Genomic DNA, 22797 nt, shown 5'->3' on the forward strand with positions numbered 1-22797 from the left:
TGAGTGTGTGTGTGGGGGTGGGGGGTGACAGTGAGTGTGTGGGGGGGGTGGGGGTGACAGTGAGTGTGTGTGGGGGGGGTTGGGGTGACAGTGAGTGTGTGGGGGGGGGTGGGGGGTGACAGTGAGTGTGTGGGGGGGGTGGGGGTGACAGTGAGTGTGTGGGGGGGGTGGGGGTGACAGTGAGTGTGTGGGGGGGAGGGGGTGACAGTGAGTGTGTGGGGGGGGTGGGGGTGACAGTGAGTGTGTGGGGGGGAGAGGGGGTGACAGTGAGTGTGTGGGCGGGGTGGGGGGTGACAGTGAGTGTGTGTGGGGGGGGTGGGGGTGACAGTGAGTGTGTGGGGGGGAGGGGGTGACAGTGAGTGTGTGGGGGGGGGTGGGGGTGACAGTGAGTGTGTGGGGGGGGTGGGGGTGACAGTGAGTGTGGGGGGGGGTGGGGGTGACAGTGAGTGTGTGGGGGGGAGAGGGGGTGACAGTGAGTGTGTGGGGGGGGGTGGGGGTGACAGTGAGTGTGTGGGGGGGAGGGGGTGACAGTGAGTGTGTGGGGGGGGTGGGGGTGACAGTGAGTGTGTGGGGGAGAGAGGGGGTGACAGTGAGTGTGTGGGGGGGGGTGGGGGTGACAGTGAATGTGTGGGGGGGGAGGGGGTGACAGTGAGTGTGTGGGGGGGGGTGGGGGTGACAGTGAGTGTGTGGGGGGGAGGGGGTGACAGTGAGTGTGTGGGGGGGAGAGGGGGTGACAGTGAGTGTGTGGGGGGGAGGGGGTGACAGTGAGTGTGTGGGGGGGTGGGGGTGACAGTGAATGTGTGGGGGGGGAGGGGGTGACAGTGAGTGTGTGGGGGGGGGTGGGGGTGACAGTGAGTGTGTGTGTGGGGGGGTGGGGGTGACAGTGAGTGTGTGGGGGGGGGTGGGGGTGACAGTGAGTGTGTGGGGGGGGTGGGGGTGACAGTGAGTGTGTGGGGGGGAGAGGGGGTGACAGTGAGTGTGTGGGGGGGAGAGGGGGTGACAGTGAGTGTGTGGGGGGGAGGGGGTGACAGTGAGTGTGTGGGGGGGGAGGGGGTGACAGTGAGTGTGTGGGGGGGGGTGGGGGTGACAGTGAGTGTGTGGGGGGGGTGGGGGTGACAGTGAGTGTGTGGGGGGGGGTGGGGGTGACAGTGAATGTGTGGGGGGGGAGGGGGTGACAGTGAGTGTGTGGGGGGGTGGGGGTGACAGTGAGTGTGTGGGGGGGGGTGGGGGTGACAGTGAGTGTGTGGGGGGGAGAGGGGGTGACAGTGAGTGTGTGGGGGGGAGGGGGTGACAGTGAGTGTGTGTGGGGGGGGTGGGGGTGACAGTGAATGTGTGGGGGGGGAGGGGGTGACAGTGAGTGTGTGGGGGGGGGTGGGGGTGACAGTGAGTGTGTGGGGGGGGTGGGGGTGACAGTGAGTGTGTGGGGGGGAGGGGGTGACAGTGAGTGTGTGGGGGGGAGGGGGTGACAGTGAGTGTGTGGGGGGGGGTGGGGGTGACAGTGAGTGTGTGGGGGGGAGGGGGTGACAGTGAGTGTGTGGGGGGGAGGGGGTGACAGTGAGTGTGTGGGGGGGGAGGGGGTGACAGTGAGTGTGTGGGGGGGGAGGGGGTGACAGTGAGTGTGTGGGGGGGGGAGGGGGTGACAGTGTGTGTGGGGGGGGTGGGGGGTGACAGTGAGTGGGGGGTGTGTGTGAACTGCGCATGTCCCTGGAGCCGGCAGCGCGCATGCTCGGTGCTGTCTTTGGGGAAGGTGCCCGTGTCCCGGGTCCGCGGGTCCGCCCCGTGAATAACGGTCTGGGGAGGGGAGTAAACGTGAGTTATCGGTCAAGCGGGAAACCCGGAGTGTCACCGTAACGTCTGTGTCCGGGGAGAGAACTGGAGAAACGGGGTAGAAACTGGGGGAACGGGGTAAAAATCGGGAAAGACATGATACAGAATGAGGAACCTACCCCGAGAGCGAGCGGCCTGGTCTCAGCACGTGATCCAGGGGAGGGGGGAGGGAGGAGGGAGGGTCTGATTGACGTCTCTCTCCGCCAATCGGGAGTCACGCGCGTCCTTTCGATTGACCCTGATTGGCCGTCCTTCCTACCATTGGGCGGGCACCCTGCGGCGTCCGAAAGATTGACGTCCCGCCCCGCCAATGGGGGACCGTGGCCGTCCACCAACACGAAGCGGCCTCCGCGGACGTGATTGACGTCTCCCTCTACCAATCCGGAGCGAACGGCGTGCTGATTGACATCCGTGGCCGCCAATGGGGTTCAGGGGTTGTCCCTCTGTGGAAGTCCCTCCTCATGCTCTCATCTCAGATGACTTCAGCCCAGTTGCAGAATGTAGGAGCAGTAGATACCTTCCTGTTGATATCTCCAAGGGGGCTATCAGCCCACCCCCAGTTGCCCCCCTCCTGCCCCCTTGAGAAGGTGGTGGAGGGTGAGTTCCTTGTTGAACTGCTGGAGTCCATGTGCAGTAGGGTAGACCCACCATGGTCCCTCAGGGAGGAAACTCCAGCTGACAACACTCTTCATCGGGTGGCACTCCATCACAATCATTGTTTCGTTTACCTCTGACTTTAGTCCTTTATCAGCCACGACTCCCCGATGGACCTTGGGTGTTCCTCCAAGTTGGAGTAAAACCATAAGGCATCTGGGCAGAGGTTAGGCCATTCGGCCCATCAAATCTCCTCCACCGTTTGATCCCGGCTGACAGGGTCTTCAACCCCATTTTCCCACTTTCTCACCGTAGCCTTTGATCCTCTTGACCCATCAAGAACTTATTGATCTCTGTTTTAGACATACCCAGTGACCTGGCCTCCACAGCCTGGCAATGAATTCAACATTCACCACTGAAGAAGTTTCTCTTTATCTCCGTTCTGAAGGGTCTTGTCTTTAGTCTAAGGATGTTCCCTCAGGTCCTCATCTCTCCTGCCAATGACATCTTCCCATTATCCACTCTGTCCAGGCTATTAAGACTTCAGCTAGGATAAAAACCTGTACCAGGGAACTTAGACAATACTTAAGGGCTGAAGTCCAGAGAAAATTTTATTAAAAACTGGTTCTATGATCAGCAATACAGCCAATATTGGCCTCCATTTCAACCAGGAGACCATTTAACCAGACATTTATTTTGAACTCTCCTGGCTATCAGCCTATGAGTTATCTTTCTCTATTTAAGGGCTCCGTTGCTGTCCAGAAACCACATATCAACAATTACAACATATTTCCAGGCAGGATTCTGAAGAAAGTTGTAACTGGCTGAGACTGTGGGCCAACCTGGAATCCCTCTGATCAGGATACTTGCTTGTACTCAAGTGGTATTCCCTGAGCTCAGGCAGATTGGTGAGGAGGTGTCCATTTCCATCAGAATACCTTGCAACTCACATGCTCCATTTTCCCACCATAAAGCCAGTTGTAGCACTTATTTGAAGTCCAGCTGAGCTGCAGTAAGTAGGCATTTTTACCTAGTCACATCATTGATCTCACACACTAGACAGTCTTGAAGCATCTCATTAAGGGTTAAACCAAATTCGCAACTTAACCTCATCACAAATCCTGATACGGACTCTCCTCATTCTCAAATTGCCGAGTACAAATGATAGTGTCTCAGAACTGAAGGACGCTTGGGTTCATAATGTTCCTCAACTGTGTCAATCAATGTTTGAAATGTTTTAGTATCTGGTGCCTCAGGAAAAGGGAGGCTCCTAATAACAGAAAAGGCTGCAGCTCCACAGGCTGTCAGGAGAATTACTTGTTTTTCATTTGCCCAGTAAAAATAATGCATTTTTTCCTCATAATGGGCACAGTCCCTGATGGCAGCGTTGAATGAGTCAAGTTTCCCTAACAGAGGCATGATGTAGGGAAAATGCTTACACCCAACTTCAAAACGACTGCTGTGAGAAAGTCTCTTCAGGATCGTGCTTTACTCTTGTTGCCACTGTAATAACTCTTCAGAGGCTGGCATCCCATCACCAATCAACCTTTATTTACAAATGCATAACCTTTGACAATAACATCGCCTCTCACTGAGTCAAGCATTCAGGGGATCAATATTCCCGCTTTTTATCCTTTTATGTCAGCCAGATCTCCCTGATTGGGATGTTGATCTGGTCCACCAGGCAACTCGTAGTCTATGAGGTCCAGCTGGCTGACTCCTTGTTACAATTATTCCCGATGACGGGCTTATGCCCGAAACATCAACTCTCCTGCTCCATGGATGGTGCCTGACCTGCTGTGCTTTTCCAGCACCACCCTTTTTGACTCTCCCTCCCCTTGTGACAATCACTCAATCAGTGACGGTGAAGGAATGGCGATATAGTTCCAAGTCGGGATGGTGTGGGGCTCGGATGGGAACTTGCAGGGGGGTGGTGGTCCCATGTATCGGCTGCCCTCATCCTACAAGATGGAAGCTGCCTAACTCCATAATACCAGGCCTTTGGCCCATTTCCCTAAATACCTTCGCTCAACCAAAATAAAATCTATTCAGATTAAAATTCACAACTAATCCAGCACCCAGTGCCTTTTGCAGAAGGTAGTTCCAAACATCCATTATCCTTGTGTGTCGAAGTGCTTCCTAACGTCTCTCCTGAATGGAAACAGAAATTGTTGGTGAAACTTAGCAGTTCTGACTGTATCTGTGGGGAGAAAGCAAAGATAATGTTTCAAGCCCAGTGATTCTTCAATTGAACTGCTTCTCAGACTATGCTGTGCTGCAGAGCCTAACCACGTGCTGTGTAAGAAGATTTCTACAATGTCTTGCACTTACTCCTGCAAATTCCTCCAAATTAGGGCCCTCTCGTTCTTCATCCTTTTATGATGGGGAATGGTTTCTCCCGGCCTGCTCTGTCCCCTCGTGACTTTGAGAAGATGTCTTCTCATTGCCATCCCCTTCTTTACCTTCTCCAGTCTCTCCCTATAACAGTCATTGGTCTTTAATAGCTCAAATAAAGATGTCTTTTGGTCCATCATGTCTGTAATGGTCATCAAATGTCTCTCCATTCTCCAGCCTCGCCCTGTAGCCTTGTACGCTCTGGCACTTCACACAACCTGTTAAATGACTTAAGGTTCCCTTCCAGATACCCACTACCCCGAGTGAGATATTTCTTCCTGTACCTTACCCTACAACCGTGCCCCTCTGTTTACTAACCCCTCTACTAATGGGAATCATTTCTTCCTCACTGTGCTCATTTTGTGCATCTCAAACAGATATTCCACCCCCGCACCTATTCTGCTTGAAGGAAAACAACTCCCAGCCTATCCAGACTCCCTACACAGCTCAAACATTCCTGCCCAGGCAACTTGCTGGTGAATCTCTTCATCCTCTCCAGTGCAATCCCATCCATCCTATAGCGTGGTAATCAAAACAACACAGAGCTCGCCAACATTTGATGAAATCACGGCTGATGCGATCATCGTCAACTCCACTTTCCTGACTTGGTTACCCTTCTCTCTCTCCCTCTGTCTGTCTCAGCCTTGAATAAACTTGATGACCCAGCCTCGACAGCACTCTGCGGCAACGAATCCCACAGGTTCACTTCCCTTGGAGAGTGAAGAAATTCCTTCCTGTCTCTGTCATCAACGGGACGACCCCTTATTCTCAGATGATGCCGCTCTGGTTCCTAGACCAGCTTATCCTATTTCTCTGTCTTTTATTAGTGAGCCAATTCTCTCTCCAGGCTAACATGCTCCCTCTGACACCAGAGGCTCTTATGTTAATACCTAGCCTAACATGTGGTACCTGATCAAGTGCCTTCTGGAAATCAAAATTTATAAATATCCTCTTCATTCATCCTGCATCTGATCTCAAAAGAATTCCAGGAAACTTGTCAGGAATGACTTCCCCTTCATGAAACTACGCTGACTCTATATATTTTTAAATACTCTGCTATTACATCCTTTATAATAGACTCCAACGTTTTCCCTTCATCTCCCTCCCTTTTTAAGTAAGACCATTACAGTCACACTTTTCAAATCCTCTGGGGATTTTCTGATAATCTCCGCAGTGGATGATCCCTCTCCGCCTCCTCCAGCGGTCCCCTGCATCACAGATGCCAGTCTTCAGCCAATTCCATTCAATCCACCTGATATCAAGAAATGTTTGGAGGCATTGGATACTGCAAAGGCTATGGTCCCTGACAACATTCCAGCAATAGTACTGAAGGCTTGTGCTCCAGAGCTTGCCGCTCCCCCTAGCCAAGGTGTTCCAGTACAGTCACAACACTGGCATCTATCGACCCCACAATGTGCAAAACTGCCCAGGTATATCCTGTACCCGAAACAAAAAAGCAGGACAAATCCAACCCAGCCCCATCAGTCTACCCTTGGTCATCAGTAAAGTGATGGAAAGTATCATCGACTGTGCTATCAAGCAGCATCTGCTCAGCAATAACCTGCTCAGGGGCGCCCAGTTTGGGTCCCGCCAGGGCCACTCGGCTCCTGACTTGCATTCCAGCTTTGGTTCAAACCATGGACAGAAGCTGAACTTCGGAGGCGAGGGGAGAGGGACAGCCCCATGGCATCAAGATCGCATTCGACTGAGGGGAGCATCACGGAGCCTGAGTAAAGCTGGAAGCAGTGGGTGTCGGGGCACACTCTGCTGGTAGAAGTCTAACCTGGCACATTGGAAGATGGCCGTGGTTGTTGGAGATCAGTCATCTCAGCTCCAGGACATGTCTGCAGGACTTCCTCAGGGTCGTGTCCTCGCCCCAACCATCTTCTGTTGCTCCAACAATGACCTTCCTCCATCGGGTGGTCAGACGTGGGGACGCTCGCTGATGACTGTACAACATTCAGCCCCTTTTGCCACTTCTCAGATACTGAAGCAGTCCGTGTCCAAATGCAGCAAGATCTGGACAATACCCAGCCTTGGGCTGAGAAGGGGCAGGTAACATTCACACCAAGCAAATGCCAGGCAATGACCATTTCCAATAACATTGTCTCTTGACACTCAATGATATTAACATCCTCCTAACTCCCCAAAGCATGTCCCACCATCGACAAGGTACAAGTCAGGAGTGTGAGGGAATACTTGCCCTGGATGAGTGCACCTGTAACAACACTTGTGAAGCTCGACACCATCCAGGACAAAGGTAGCCCCTGCTTGATTGGGCAGCACCGCCAAAACATTCATTCCCTCCACCACCAATGTTCAGTCACAGGAGTGTGTACCACCGATAAGATGGATTGCAGAAACTCACCAAAGGTCATCAGGCAGCACCTTCCAAACCCACGGCCCCTTCCATCTTGGAGGACAAGGGCAGCAGACACATGGGAAAACCAACCCCTGCAAGATCCCCCCTCCAAACCACTCACCACCCCGACTTGGAAATACATAGGCCGTTCCTTTTGTGTGGCTGCATCAAACTCTTGGAATTCCCTCCCTAACACAAAATGGCTTGCAGCGTCTCAGGAAGGCAGTTCACCTCCCCTTTCTTGAGAATCAACTCAGGTTGGGCAATAAATATTAGCTGAGCCAACAAAGCCCATGCCCCGCGCATGAACAAAAGCTGTGAGAGCTCAGATTCTTTCCTTTTGAGACTACATCCTGCAAATTGGACCGATAGAGCTGAGGGCGTTTTGCACTTTGAAATCGCATTCTAATATTGCCAAGCACACATTACAGTGTTGCCTTTGGTCCCTTGTGGTGCAGTGGTTGTGTCCCTACCTGTGAGCTGGAAGGCCTGATCTGAACTTCTACCTGTTCCAGAGGTGTCTCATAACATAGCTTGCTGGAAAACTAGGTGGAATGTTGCTTTCCAAAGCAGTAACAGGGAGAATTGAGACTGAGCATCACCGATGTCTTTTGAGTTCAGGCCCGATTTCGCCCGACAACAGCCCTCTGCTTGGGTTCAGTGCATGATGTTAAAGCTCTGCGTTCAAGAGCAGCAGGTCAAAAGAAACCTCCAGAGCCTGCAAACAGAAAGCATCCTTCTCTCTCTCCCTGCATGGGGAGGGGGAACAAGATGAAAAACCTGAAAAGAATGAATTAAGAAACAAGGAAGACTCAAATTCATCTCAATGACCATTGAATCAAAAAAATGACCGTCACCCTACAAGGCGAGAGAACATGTCACCGTTGCAAAAATAATCACAAACATTAACTCTTCACTTGTGCTGTGGGTCTCTGAACCTCAAACTTGTTTATCCTCTCGATATTTTATCACCCATAGTATATGTGTTAACCCAACCGTATTAATCATGATTGAATCTACACGTGTGTGTATTCGGGGCTTTGGAGTTTTATGTTGCAGAGTGGCTGGTTGGGAATCCTTTCAGTCCATGCTCTTGTTTAAGAGTAAACATGGGGTAATATCGTTTATTATTTTGCTACTGACAAAACCTGCTGTGAATTGCTTCTGTCCCGAGGAGAAGTGGGCCAGGCAAACTAGTCATTTGGGGAGGGTCTGACTGGGGTTTTCGACATCCTGTGGTAGCCTGTGTAACTGTGGAGCACGATCGTCAGCTCACTCTAAGTCATTCTCCTGTTCCCTGGATGCTGCCTGACCTGCTGCGCTTTTCCAGCAACACATTTCCAGCTCTGATCTCCAGCATCTGCAGACCTCACTTTCTCCTCCATGTACACACCCAGTAAACCAAGAAAGAATCGCGGAAGCTGGTAACCCAAAATCAAAACAGAATTGATGCCAGAGAGATGCAGCGGGTGTGGCAGCATCTGTGGAGAGAAAGCACAGCCAACAATTGGGAAAGGTGGGATATATGCTAAAAATGGGGCTGTGGGGGCAGGGGAGGGAAGGAGTAAACAATGGCCCAGAGAGTGAATAGAGCGAGGGCGCACAAGAGCGAGACAGACTAGCAGTTGGGCAGATGAAGGGATGTATAATGGTGAGCCTGGAAGAAAGAAAAGCTGCTAATGTGAACCATTAGTGGGTGAAAACAGCCCATGTGATGACAAGGCCTGGTGAGTGGGAATGGGGGAAAAGAGGTCCCAGAGATGCTGGGCAGTTTCCCTGTATTATTCATTCGTGGGATAAGGGTGTCACTGGCTCGGCCAGCACTCATTCTCCAACCCTAGTTGCCCAGAGGGCTGTTAAGGGTTTGAATTCACACGTCGGCCACACCAGGAAAGGTTGTCAGTTTCCTTCCCTAAAGAACATTAGTGAACTAGATGGGCTTTTCCAACATTCGACAGTGGATTCACGGTCACCATTAGGCACTTACTTTCAGATCTTACTGAGTTCAAATTCCATTATCTGCCGTGATGGGACATGAACGCGGTTTCTCTGGACATTACCTGGGTCTCTGGATTAACAGCCTGGTGATAATACCACTAAGCCTCCCCTAAACACGGGAGGATACATTCAGTAAAGTGTTCACCCAATTGTCCCTGAACAACCATCATCATCAGCTGTATCCTCGTTCCATTTGGCTTCAGGAATTCCTGCCAGACCTCCCCCTACACGATGAACCAATGATTCCTCTTGGTACAGGTTTGACCTGAAATGGTGTTATTACAATGATCATAAATGAAGATTTGACCCTCTTACCCCCAGTAACAATCTCACAGATACTCAACCTCAGGGAGCAGTCACCCGGTGTCCACTTTTAATCTCCCTGTTCAGTTTGCAATGCTGCACTGGGATTGCTTTCGGTAAATTGCTGCATTCACTCAATATCATTATCGTTAGCGTACATCTCTTCTCACGAGCCTGAAACTGACCGATAAGACAGCTTTACATTACTGAGGTCGGGGTCCCTTAAATTCATCGTCCATATCTTTCACCTTCTAGAGTTTCTTTTGAGCAATTTTGGACTGCTTTTTGATTAGATTAGATTACATTACAGTGTGGAAACAGGCCCTTCGGCCCAACAAGTCCACACCGAGCCACCGATTTACCCCTTACCTAACACAACAGGCAATTTAGCATGGACAATTCACCTGACCTGCACATCTTTGGACTGTGGGAGGAAACCCACGCAGACACGGGGAGAACGTGCAAACTCCACACAGTCAGTCGCCTGAGGCGGGAATTGAACCCGGGTCTTTGACGCTGTGAGGCAGCAGTGCTAACCACTGTGCCACCGTGCCACCCACGGTATGCCCACAATTGCTTTGTAAACTGTGAAACAGGTAACATTTCTTCTCTGAATGGAGCATGTGCACTGCCTGACTGCTTCTAAATGGTCGTTTTAAAAACTTGTGTGTTACTGGATTCCTGCTGTGAGGTGACAATGTTGCTTTTACTTGACGGCTCTGTTTTTTGCTCCAAATACATTAAATTGTTCACCTCAAGGGGTATAACTGCCACGTTAAAATGCATGCAAATAAACAAATTTGCAGACACCGTGCACCACTCTCAGAAAGTAAAAATTAAACTTGGGCGGCACGGTGGCTCAGTGGTTAGCACTGCTGCCTCACAGCGCCAGAGACCCGGGTTCACTTCCAGCCTCGGGCGACTGACTGTGTGGAGTTTGCACGTTCTCCCCGTGTCTGCGTGGGTTTCCTCCCACAGTCCAAAGATGTGCAGGTTAGGTGAATTGGCCATTCTAAATTGCCGGTAGTGTTAGGTAAGGGGTAAATGTAGGGGTATGGGTGGGTTGCGCTTCGGCGGGTCGGTGTGGACTAGTTGGGCCGAAGGGCCTGTTTCCACACTGTAATCTAATCTAATCTAAACGATAACGACATCTCCCCCATCCCTTAACACACAAAATACAGAAAAACAAACTGAGCTGAAACCATTAAGATGGCCTGCCATGTTTGAACCCATGCTCTCAAACTGTGAGAGTTTTGTTTCAATTTAGCTTTAACAAACGTTCCTCAGATCCAAAAAGAAAGGGTACCTTTATGAGGCATTTTCAATTTCCTCACTAATTCATCCCAAACAATACAAATTTCACAGTAAAGGTGACAATATAATCACACTCAAAATACAAATTTGCATGACAAGTTCAACACAAGTCAAGTGCAAGATAAATGGGGAGTGTGGGGCCTGTGACCCTCCCCCAGACACTGCAATGTTGAGAGTTAGAGGAGTGGGGAGTGAGGGCACTGTGACCCGACCCCAGACACTGCAATGTTGAGACTGAGGGGAGTGGGGAGTGAGGACACTGTGACCCTCCCCAGACACTGCAATGTTGAGAGTGAGGGGAGTGGGGAGTGAGGACACTGTGACCCTACCCCAGACACTGCAATGTTGAGAGTGAGGGGAGTGGGGAGTGAGGACACTGTGACCCTACCCCAGACACTGCAATGTTGAGAGTGAGGGGAGTGGGGAGTGAGGGCACTGTGACCCTGCCCTAGACACTGCAATGTTGAGAGTGAGGGGAGTGGGGAGTGAGGACACTGTGACCCTGCCCTAGACACTGCAATGTTGAGAGTGAGGGGAGTGGGGAGTGTGGACACTGTGACCCTACCCCAGACACTGCAATGTTGAGAGTGAGGGGAGTGGGGAGTGTGGACACTGTGACCCTGCCCCAGACACTGCAATGTTGAGAGTGAGGGGAGTGGGGAGTGAGGACACTGTGACCCTGCCCTAGACACTGCAATGTTGAGAGTGAGGGGAGTGAGGGCACTGTGACCCTCCCCCAGACACTGCAATGTTGAGAGTTAGAGGAGTGGGGAGTGAGGGCACTGTGACCCTCCCCCAGACACTGCAATGTTGAGAGTGAGGGGAATGGGGAGCGGGGGCACTGTGATCCTGCCCCAGACACTGCAATGTTGAGAGTGAGGGGAGTGGGGAGTGAGGGCACGTGACCCACCCCCAGACACTGCAATGTTGAGAGTGAGGGGAGTGAGGGCACTGTGACCCTCCCCCAGACACTGCAATGTTGAGAGTGAGGGGAGTGGGGAGTGAGGGCACTGTGACCCTCCCCCAGACACTGCAATGTTGAGAGTGAGGGGAATGGTGAGCGGGGGCACTGTGATCCTGCCCCAGACACTGCAATGTTGAGAGTGAGGGGAGTGGGGAGTGAGGGCACGTGACCCTCCCCCAGACACTGCAATGTTGAGAGTGAGGGGAGTGGGGAGTGAGGGCACGTGACCCTCCCCCAGACACTGCAATGTTGAGAGTGAGGGGAGTGGGGAGTGAGGGCACGTGACTCTCTCCCAGATACTGCAATGTTGAGAGTGAGGGGAGTGGGGAGTGAGGGCACTGTGACCCTACCCCAGACACTGCAATGTTGAGAGTGAGGGGAGTGGGGAGTGAGTGCACTGTGACCCTCCCCCAGACACTGCAATGTTGAGAGTGAGGGGAGTGGGGAGTGTGGACACTGTGACCCTGCCCAGGCACTGCAATGTTGAGAGTGAGGGGAGTGGGGAGTGAGGGCACTGTGACCCTACCCCAGACACTGCAATGTTGAGAGTGAGGGGAGTGGGGAGTGAGTGCACTGTGACCCTCCCCCAGACACTGCAATGTTGAGAGTGAGGGGAGTGGGGAGTGTGGACACTGTGACCCTGCCCCAGACACTGCAATGTTGAGAGTGAGGGGAATGGGGAGTGAGGTCACTGTGACCCTGCCCCAGACACTGCAATGTTGAGAGTGAGGGGAGTGGGGAGTGAGGTCACTGTGACCCTGCCCAGACACTGCAATGTTGAGAGTGAGGGGAGTGGGGAATGAGGGCACGTGACTCTCTCCCAGATACTGCAATGTTGAGAGTGAGGGGAGTGAGGGCACTGTGACCCTGCCCAAGACACTGCAATGTTGAGAGTGAGGGCACTGTGACCCTTCCCCAGACACTGCAATGTTGAGAGTGAGGGGAATGGGGAGTGAGGGCACTGTGACCCTGCCCTAGACACTGCAATGTTGAGAGTGAGGGGACTGGGGAGTGAGGGCACTGTGACCCTGCCCTAGACACTGCAATGTTGAGAGTGAGGGGAGTGGGGAGTGAGTGCACTGTGACCCTCCCCCAGACACTGCAATGTTGAGAGTGAGGGGAGTGGGGAGTGAGGGCACTGTGACCCTGCCCTAGACACTGCAATGTTGAGAGTGAGGACACTGTGACCCTCCCCCAGACACTGCAATGTTGAGAGTGAGGGGAGTGGGGAGTGAGGACACTGTGACCCTCCCCCAGACACTGCAATGTTGAGAGTGAGGGGACTGGGGAGTGAGGGCAATGTGACCCTCCCCCAGACACTGCAATGTTGAGATTGAGAGGAGTGGGGATTGAGGACACTGTGACCCTGCCCCAGACACTGCAATGTTGAGAGTGAGGACACTGTGACCCTCCCCCAGACACTGCAATGTTGAGAGTGAGGGGAGTGGGGATTGAGGACACTGTGACCCTGCCCCAGACACTGCAATGTTGAGAGTGAGGGGAGTGAGGGCACTGTGACCCTCCCCCAGACACTGCAATGTTGAGAGTGAGGGGAGTGGGGAGTGTGGGCACTGTGACCCACCCCCAGACACTGCAACGTTGAGAGTGAGGGGAGTGGGGAGTGAGGGCACTTGACCCTCCCCCAGACACTGCAATGTTGAGAGTGAGGGGAGTGGGGAGTGTGGACACTGTGACCCTGCCCCAGACACTGCAATGTTGAGAGTGAGGGGAATGGGGAGTGAGGTCACTGTGACCCTGCCCCAGACACTGCAATGTTGAGAGTGAGGGGAGTGGGGATTGAGGTCACTGTGACCCTGCCCCAGACACTGCAATGTTGAGAGTAGGGGAGTGGGGAGTGAGGGCACTGTGACCCTCCCCCAGACACTGCAATGTTGAGAGTGAGGGGAGTGGGGAGTGAGGGCAGTGTGACCCTCCCCCAGACACTGCAATGTTGAGAGTGAGGGGAGTGGGGAGTGAGGGCACTGTGACCCTCCCCCAGACACTGCAATGTTGAGAGTGAGGGGAGTGGGGAGTGTGGACACTGTAACCCTGCCCCAGACACTGCAAAGTTGAGAGTGAGGGGAGTGGGGATTGAGGACACTGTGACCCTGCCCCAGACACTGCAATGTTGAGAGTGAGGGGAGTGAAGGCACTGTGACGCTCCCCCAGACACTGCAATGTTGAGAGTGAGGGGAGTGGGGAGTGAGGGCATTGTGACCCTCCCCCAGACACTGCAATGTTGAGAGTGAGGGGAATGGGGAGCGGGGGCACTGTGACCCTGCCCCAGACACTGCAATGTTGAGAGTGAGGGGAGTGGGGAGTGAGGGCACGTGACCCTCACCCAGACACTGCAATGTTGAGAGTGAGGGGAGTGAGGGCACGTGACCCTCCCCCAGACACTGCAATGTTGAGAGTGAGGGGAGTGGGGAGTGTGGACACTGTGACCCTCTCCAGACACTGCAATGTTGAGAGTGAGGGGAGTGGGAAGTGAGGGCACGTGACCCTGCCCCAGTCACTGCAATGTTGAGAGTGAGGGGAGTGGGGAGTGTGGACACTGTGACCCTGCCCTAGACACTGCAATGTTGAGAGTGAGGGGAGTGAGGGCACTGTGACCCTCCCCCAGACACTGCAATGTTGAGAGTGAGGGGAATGGGGAGCGGGGGCACTGTGATCCTGCCCCAGACACTGCAATGTTGAGAGTGAGGGGAGTGGGGAGTGAGGGCACGTGACCCTCCCCCCAGACACTGCAATGATGACAGTGAGGGGAGTGGGGAGTGAGGGCACGTGACCCTCCCCCAGACACTGCAATGTTGAGAGTGAGGGGAGTGGGGAGTGTGGACACTGTGACCCTCCCCAGACACTGCAACGTTGAGAGTGAGGGGAGTGGGGAGTGAGGGCACTTGACCCTCCCCCAGACACTGCAATGTTGAGAGTGAGGGGAGTGGGGAGTGAGGGCACTTGACCCTCCCCCAGACACTGCAATGTTGAGAGTGAGGGGAGTGGGGAGTGTGGACATTGTGACCCTGCCCCAGACACTGCAATGTTGAGAGTGAGGGGAATGGGGAGTGAGGTCACTGTGACCCTGCCCCAGACACTGCAATGTTGAGAGTGAGGGGAGTGGGGATTGAGGTCACTGTGACCCTGCCTCAGACACTGCAATGTTGAGAGTAGGGGAGTGGGGAGTGAGGGCACTGTGACCCTCCCCCAGACACTGCAATGTTGAGAGTGAGGGGAGTGGGGAGTGAGGGCAGTGTGACCCTCCCCCAGACACTGCAATGTTGAGATTGAGAGGAGTGGGGATTGAGGACACTGTGACCCTGCCCTAGACACTGCAATGTTGAGAGTGAGGACACTGTGACCCTCCCCCAGACACTGCAATGTTGAGAGTGAGGGGAGTGGGGAGTGAGGACACTGTGACCCTCCCCCAGACACTGCAATGTTGAGAGTGAGGGCACTGTGACCCTCCCCCAGACACTGCAATGTTGAGAATGGGGGTGTGAGGGCACCGTGACCCTCCCGCAGGCACTGCAATGTTGAGAGTGAGGGGAGTGGGGATTGAGGACACTGTGACCCTGCCCCTGACACTGCAATGTTGAGAGTGAGGGGAATGGGGAGTGAGGTCACTGTGACCCTGCCCCAGACACTGCAATGTTGAGAGTGAGGGGAGTGGGGATTGAGGTCACTGTGACCCTGCCCCAGACACTGCAATGTTGAGAGTAGGGGAGTGGGGAGTGAGGGCACTGTGACCCTCCCCCAGACACTGCAATGTTGAGAGTGAGGGGAGTGGGGAGTGTGGGCACTGTGACCCACCCCCAGACACTGCAACGTTGAGAGTGAGGGGAGTGGGGAGTGAGGGCACTTGACCCTCCCCCAGACACTGCAATGTTGAGAGTGAGGGGAGTGGGGAGTGTGGACACTGTGACCCTGCCCCAGACACTGCAATGTTGAGAGTGAGGGGAATGGGGAGTGAGGTCACTGTGGCCCTGCCCCAGACACTGCAATGTTGAGAGTGAGGGGAGTGGGGATTGAGGTCACTGTGACCCTGGCCCAGACACTGCAATGTTGAGAGTAGGGGAGTGGGGAGTGAGGGCACTGTGACCCTCCCCCAGACACTGCAATGTTGAGAGTGAGGGGAGTGGGGAGTGAGGGCAGTGTGACCCTCCCCCAGACACTGCAATGTTGAGAGTGAGGGGAGTGGGGAGTGAGGGCACTGTGACCCTCCCCCAGACACTGCAATGTTGAGAGTGAGGGGAGTGGGGAGTGTGGACACTGTAACCCTGCCCCAGACACTGCAAAGTTGAGAGTGAGGGGAGTGGGGACTGAGGACACTGTGACCCTGCCCCAGACACTGCAATGTTGAGAGTGAGGGGAGTGAAGGCACTGTGACCCTCCCCCAGACACTGCAATGTTGAGAGTGAGGGGAGTGGGGAGTGAGGGCATTGTGACCCTCCCCCAGACACTGCAATGTTGAGAGTGAGGGGAATGGGGAGCGGGGGCACTGTGACCCTGCCCCAGACACTGCAATGTTGAGAGTGAGGGGAGTGGGGAGTGAGGTCACGTGACCCTCACCCAGACACTGCAATGTTGAGAGTAGGGGAGTGGGGAGTGAGGGCACTGTGACCCTCCCCCAGACACTGCAATGTTGAGAGTGAGGGGAGTGGGGAGTGTGGACACTGTGACCCTGCCCTAGACACTGCAATGTTGAGAGTGAGGGGAGTGAGGGCACGTGACCCTCCCCCAGACACTGCAATGTTGAGAGTGAGGGGAGTGGGAAGTGAGGGCACGTGACCCTGCCCCAGTCACTGCAATGTTGAGAGTGAGGGGAGTGGGGAGTGTGGACACTGTGACCCTGCCCTAGACACTGCAATGTTGAGAGTGAGGGGAGTGAGGGCACTGTGACCCTCCCCCAGACACTGCAATGTTGAGAGTTAGAGGAGTGGGGAGTGAGGGCACTGTGACCCTCCCCCAGACACTGCAATGTTGAGAGTGAGGGGAATGGGGAGCGGGGGCACTGTGATCCTGCCCCAGACACTGCAATGTTGAGAGTGAGGGGAGTGGGGAGTGAGGGCACGTGACCCTCCCCCAGACACTGCAATGATGAGAGTGAGGGGAGTGGGGAGTGAGGGCACGTGACCCTCCCCCAGACACTGCAATGTTGAGAGTGAGGGGAGTGGGGAGTGTGGACACTGTGACCCTCCCCAGACACTGCAACGTTGAGAGTGAGGGGAGTGGGGAGTGAGGGCACTTGACCCTCCCCCAGACACTGCAATGTTGAGAGTGAGGGGAGTGGGGAGTGTGGACATTGTGACCCTGCCCCAGACACTGCAATGTTGAGAGTGAGGGGAGTGGGGAGTGAGGGCACTGTGACCCTGCCCCAGACACTGCAATGTTGAGAGTGAGGGGAATGGGGAGTGAGGTCACTGTGACCCTGCCCCAGACACTGCAATGTTGAGAGTGAGGGGAGTGGGGATTGAGGTCACTGTGACCCTGCCCCAGACACTGCAATGTTGAGAGTAGGGGAGCGGGGAGTGAGGGCAGTGTGACCCTCCCCCAGACACTGCAATGTTGAGAGTGAGGGGAGTGGGGAGTGAGGGCACTGTGACCCTCCCCCAGACACTGCAATGTTGAGAGTGAGGGGAGTGGGGAGTGTGGACACTGTGACCCTACCCCAGACACTGCAATGTTGAGAGTGAGGGGAGTGGGGAGTGTGGACACTGTGACCCTACCCCAGACACTGCAATGTTGAGAGTGAGGGGAGTGGGGAGTGAGGACACTGTGACCCTCCCCCAGACACTGCAATGTTGAGAGTGAGGGGAGTGGGGAGTGAGGGCACTGTGACCCTCCCCCAGACACTGCAATGTTGAGAGTAAGAGGAGTGGGGAGTGAGGGCACTGTGACCCTCCCCCAGACACTGCAATGTTGAGAGTGAGGGGAGTGAGGGCACTGTGACCCTCCCCCAGACACTGCAATGTTGAGAGTGAGGGGAGTGGGGAGTGAGGGCACGTGACCCTCCCCCAGACACTGCAATGTTGAGAGTGAGGGGAGTGGGGAGTGTGGACACTGTGACCCTCCCCAGACACTGCAATGTTGAGAGTGAGGGGAGTGGGGTTGAGGGCACGTGACCCTGCCCCAGACACTGCAATGTTGAGAGTGAGGGGAGTGGGGATTGAGGACACTGTGACCCTGCCCCAGACACTGCAATGTTGAGAGTGAGGGGAGTGAGGGCACTGTGATCCTGCCCCAGACACTGCAATGTTGAGAGCGAGGGGAGTGGGGAGTGAGGGCACGTGACCCTCCCCCAGACACTGCAATGTTGAGAGTGAGGGGAGTGGGGAGTGGAGGCACGTGACCCTCCCCCAGACACTGCAATGTTGAGAGTGAGGGGAGTGGGGAGTGTGGACACTGTGACCCTCCCCAGACACTGCAATGTTGAGAGTGAGGGGAGTGGGGAGTAAGGGCATGTGACCCTCCCCCAGACACTGCAATGTTGAGAGTGAGGGGAGTGGGGAGTGTGGACACTGTGACCCTGCCCCAGACACTGCAATGTTGAGAGTGAGGGGAATGGGGAGTGAGGTCACTGTGACCCTGCCCCAGACACTGCAATGTTGAGAGTGAGGGGAGTGGGGAGTGAGGTCACTGTGACCCTGCCCCAGACACTGCAATGTTGAGAGTGAGGGGAGTGGGGAGTGAGGGCACGTGACTCTCTCCCAGATACTGCAATGTTGAGAGTGAGGGGAGTGGGGAGTGAGGGCACTGTGACCCTACCCCAGACACTGCAATGTTGAGAGTGAGGGGAGTGGGGAGTGAGGTCACGTGACCCTCCCCCAGACACTGCAATGTTGAGAGTGAGGGGAGTGGGGAGTGTGGACACTGTAACCCTGCCCCAGACACTGCAAAGTTGAGAGTGAGGGGAGTGGGGATTGAGGACACTGTGACCCTGCCCCAGACACTGCAATGTTGAGAGTGAGGGGAGTGAGGGCACTGTGACGCTCCCCCAGACACTGCAATGTTGAGAGTGAGGGGAGTGGGGAGTGAGGGCATTGTGACCCTCCCCCAGACACTGCAATGTTGAGAGTGATGGGAATGGGGAGCGGGGGCACTGTGACCCTGCCCCAGACACTGCAATGTTGAGAGTGAGGGGAGTGGGGAGTGAGGGCACGTGACCCTCACCCAGACACTGCAATGTTGAGAGTGAGGGGAGTGGGGAGTGAGGGCACTGTGACCCTCCCCCAGACACTGCAATGTTGAGAGTGAGGGGAGTGGGGAGTGTGGACACTGTGACCCTCTCCAGACACTGCAATGTTGAGAGTGAGGGGAGTGGGAAGTGAGGGCACGTGACCCTGCCCCAGTCACTGCAATGTTGAGAGTGAGGGGAATGGGGAGCGGGGGCACTGTGACCCTGCCCCAGACACTGCAATGTTGAGAGTGAGGGGATTGAGGACACTGTGACCCTGCCCCAGACACTGCAATGTTGAGAGTGAGGGGAATGGGGAGTGAGGGCACTGTGACCCTGCCCCAGACACTGCAATGTTGAGAGTGAGGGGAGTGGGGAGTGAGGGCACTGTGACCCTGCCCCAGACACTGCAATGTTGAGAGTGAGGGGAGTGGGGAGTGAGGGCAGTGTGACCCTCCACCAGACACTGCAATGTTGAGAGTGAGGGGAGTGGGGAGTGAGGGCAGTGTGACCCTCCACCAGACACTGCAATGTTGAGAGTAAGGGGAGTGGGGAGTGAGGGCACGTGACCCTCCCCCAGACACTGCAATGTTGAGAGTGAGGGGAGTGGGGAGTGAGGACACTGTGACCCTGCCCCAGACACTGCAATGTTGAGAGTGAGGGGAGTGGGGAGTGAGGGCACGGTGACCCTGCCCTAGACACTGCAATGTTGAGAGTGAGGGGATTGAGGTCACTGTGACCCTGCCCCAGACACTGCAATGTTGAGAGTGAGGTGAATGGGGAGTGAGGACACTCTGACCCTGCCCCAGACAATGCAATGTTGAGAGCGAGGGGAGTGGGGAGTGAGGGCACGTGACCCTCCCCCAGACACTGCAATGTTGAGAGTGAGGGGAGTGGGGAGTGAGGACACTGTGACCCTGCCCCAGACACTGCAATGATGAGAGTGAGGTGAATGGGGAGTGAGGACACTCTGACCCTGCCCCAGACAATGCAATGTTGAGAGCGAGGGGAGTGGGGAGTGAGGGCACGTGACCCTCCCTCAGACACTGCAATGTTGAGAGTGAGGGGAATGGGGAGTGTGGACACTGTGACCCTCCCCCAGACACTGCAATGTTGAGAGTGAGGGGAGTGGGGAGTGGAGGCACGTGACCCACCCCCAGACACTGCAATGTTGAAAGTGAGGGGAGTGGGGAGTGAGGACACTGTGACCATGCCCCAGACCCTGCAATGTTGAGAGTAAGGGGAGTGGGGAGTGAGGGCAGTGTGACCCTCCCCCAGACACTGCAATGTTGAGAGTGAGGGGAGTGGGGAGTGAGGGCACTGTGACCCTCCCCCAGACACTGCAATGTTGAGAGTGAGGGGAGTGGGGAGGGAGGGCATGTGATCCTCCCCCAGACACTGCAATGTTGAGAGTGAGGGGAGTGGGGAGTGAGGGCACTGTGACCCTCCCCCAGACACTGCAATGTTGAGAGTGAGGGGAGTGGGGAGTGAGGGCACGGTGACCCTGCCCTAGACACTGCAATGTTGAGAGTGAGGGGATTGAGGTCACTGTGACCCTGCCCCAGACACTGCAATGTTGAGAGCGAGGGGAGTGGGGAGTGAGGACACTGTGACCCTGCCCCAGACACTGCAATGTTGAGAGTGAGGGGACTGGGGAGTGAGGGCACGTGACCCTGCCCTAGACACTGCAATGTTGAGAGTGAGGGGAGTGGGGAGTGAGGGCACTGTGACCCTGCCCCAGACACTGCAATGTTGAGAGTGAGGGGACTGGGGAGTGAGGGCACGTGACCCTGCCCTAGACACTGCAATGTTGAGAGTGAGGGGAGTGGGGAGTGAGGGCACTGTGACCCTCTCCAGACACTGCAATGTTGAGTGTGAGGGGAGTGGGGAGTGAGGGCACTGTGACCCTCCCCCAGACACTGCAATGTTGAGAGTGAGGGGAGTGGGGAGTGAGGGCACTGTGACCCTCCCCCAGACACTGCAATGTTGAGAGTGAGGGGAGTGGGGAGTGAGGGCACTGTGACCCTCCCCCAGACACTGCAATGTTGAGAGTGAGGGGAATGGGGAGTGAGGGCACTGTGACCCTGCCCTAGACACTGCAATGTTGAGAGTGAGGACACTGTGACCCTCCCCCAGACACTGCAATGTTGAGAGTGAGGGGAGTGGGGAGTGAGGGCACTGTGACCCTGCCCTAGACACTGCAATGTTGAGAGTGAGGGCACTGTGACCCTGCCCCAGACACTGCAATGTTGAGAGTGAGGGGAGTGAGGGCACTGTGACCCTCCCCCAGACACTGCAATGTTGAGAGTGAGGGGAGTGGGGATTGAGGACACTGTGACCCTGCCCCAGACACTGCAATGTTGAGAGTGAGGGGAGTGAGGGCACTGTGACCCTCCCCCAGACACTGCAATGTTGAGAGTGAGGGGAGTGAGGGCACTGTGACCCTCCCCCAGACACTGCAATGTTGAGAGTGAGGGGAGTGGGGAGTGAGGGCACTGTGACCCACCCCCAGACACTGCAACGTTGAGAGTGAGGGGAGTGGGGAGTGAGGGCACTTGACCCTCCCCCAGACACTGCAATGTTGAGAGTGAGGGGAGTGGGGAGTGTGGACACTGTGACCCTGCCCCAGACACTGCAATGTTGAGAGTGAGGGGAATGGGGAGTGAGGTCACTGTGACCCTGCCCCAGACACTGCAATGTTGAGAGTGAGGGGAGTGGGGATTGAGGGCACTGTGACCCTCCCCCAGACACTGCAATGTTGAGAGTGAGGGGAGTGGGGAGTGAGGGCAGTGTGACCCTCCCCCAGACACTGCAATGTTGAGAGTGAGGGGAGTGGGGATTGAGGTCACTGTGACCCTGCCCCAGACACTGCAATGTTGAGAGTGAGGGGAGTGGGGAGTGAGGGCACTGTGACCCTCCCCCAGACACTGCAATGTTGAGAGTGAGGGGAGTGAGGACACTGTGACCCTGCCCCAGACACTGCAATGTTGAGACCGAGGGGAGTGGGGAGTGAGGGCACGTGACCCTCCCCCAGACACTGCAATGTTGAGAGTGAGGGGAGTGGGGAGTGGAGGCACGTGACCCTCCCCCAGACACTGCAATGTTGAGAGTGAGGGGAGTGGGGAGTGTGGACACTGTGACCCTCCCCAGACACTGCAATGTTGAGAGTGAGGGGAGTGGGGAGTGAGGGCACGTGACCCTCCCCCAGACACTGCAATGTTGAGAGTGAGGGGAGTGGGGAGTGAGGGCACTGTGACCCTCCCCCAGACACTGCAATGTTGAGAGTGAGTGGAATGGGGAGTGGGCATTCTGTGACCCTGCCCTAGACACTGCAATGTTGAGAGTGAGGGGAGTGGGGAGTGAGGACACTGTGACCCTGCCGCAGACACTGCAATGTTGAGAGCGAGGGGAGTGGGGAGTGAGGGCACGTGACTCTGCCCTAGACACTGCAATGTTGAGAGTGAGGGGAGTGGGGAGTGAGGGCACTGTGACCCTGCCCCAGACACTGCAATGTTGAGAGTGAGGGGAGTGGGGAGTGAGGGCACTGTGACCCTCCCCCAGACGCTGCAATGTTGAGAGTGAGGGGAGTGGGGAGTGAGGGCACTGTGACCCTCCCCCAGACGCTGCAATGTTGAGAGTGAGGGGAGTGGGGAGTGAGGGCACTGTGACCCTCCCCCAGACACTGCAATGTTGAGAGCGAGGGGACTGGGGAGTGAGAGCACTGTGACCCTGCCCTAGACACTGCAATGTTGAGTGTGAGGGGAGTGGGGAGTGAGGGCACTGTGACCCTCCCCCAGACACTGCAATGTTGAGAGTGAGGGGAGTGGGGAGTGAGGGCACTGTGACCCTCCCCCAGACACTGCAACG

The 22797-nt window shown here is 55.4% G+C and overlaps 1 protein-coding gene and 1 long non-coding RNA gene across 2 annotated transcripts in view; one reads left to right on the forward strand and one right to left on the reverse strand.

Moving 5' to 3' along the window:
- The first annotated feature begins 1768 nt into the window (after positions 1-1768).
- The window catches only part of LOC122545137 (uncharacterized), a 51644-nt gene continuing 30615 nt past the window's right edge, over positions 1769-22797 (forward strand). Inside the window, exon 1 of the transcript XR_015751508.1 lies at positions 1769-1809. The gene's annotated coding sequence lies outside the window, so the exon portion shown is untranslated. The remainder of the gene's footprint in view (positions 1810-22797) is intronic.
- Positions 7803-22797, reverse strand: part of LOC148144528 (uncharacterized) — a 31489-nt gene continuing 16494 nt past the window's right edge. Inside the window, exons 2-3 of the long non-coding RNA XR_015751509.1 lie at positions 9520-9658; positions 7803-7926 (exon numbers count right to left, since the gene is read on the reverse strand). This is a non-coding gene — a long non-coding RNA (uncharacterized LOC148144528). The remainder of the gene's footprint in view (positions 7927-9519; positions 9659-22797) is intronic.

This window comes from Chiloscyllium plagiosum, unplaced genomic scaffold (assembly GCF_037043375.1).
Source record: "Chiloscyllium plagiosum isolate Xiang-an unplaced genomic scaffold, Cpla_swu_hap1 HiC_scaffold_27, whole genome shotgun sequence".
Classification (NCBI taxonomy): domain Eukaryota; kingdom Metazoa; phylum Chordata; class Chondrichthyes; order Orectolobiformes; family Hemiscylliidae; genus Chiloscyllium; species Chiloscyllium plagiosum.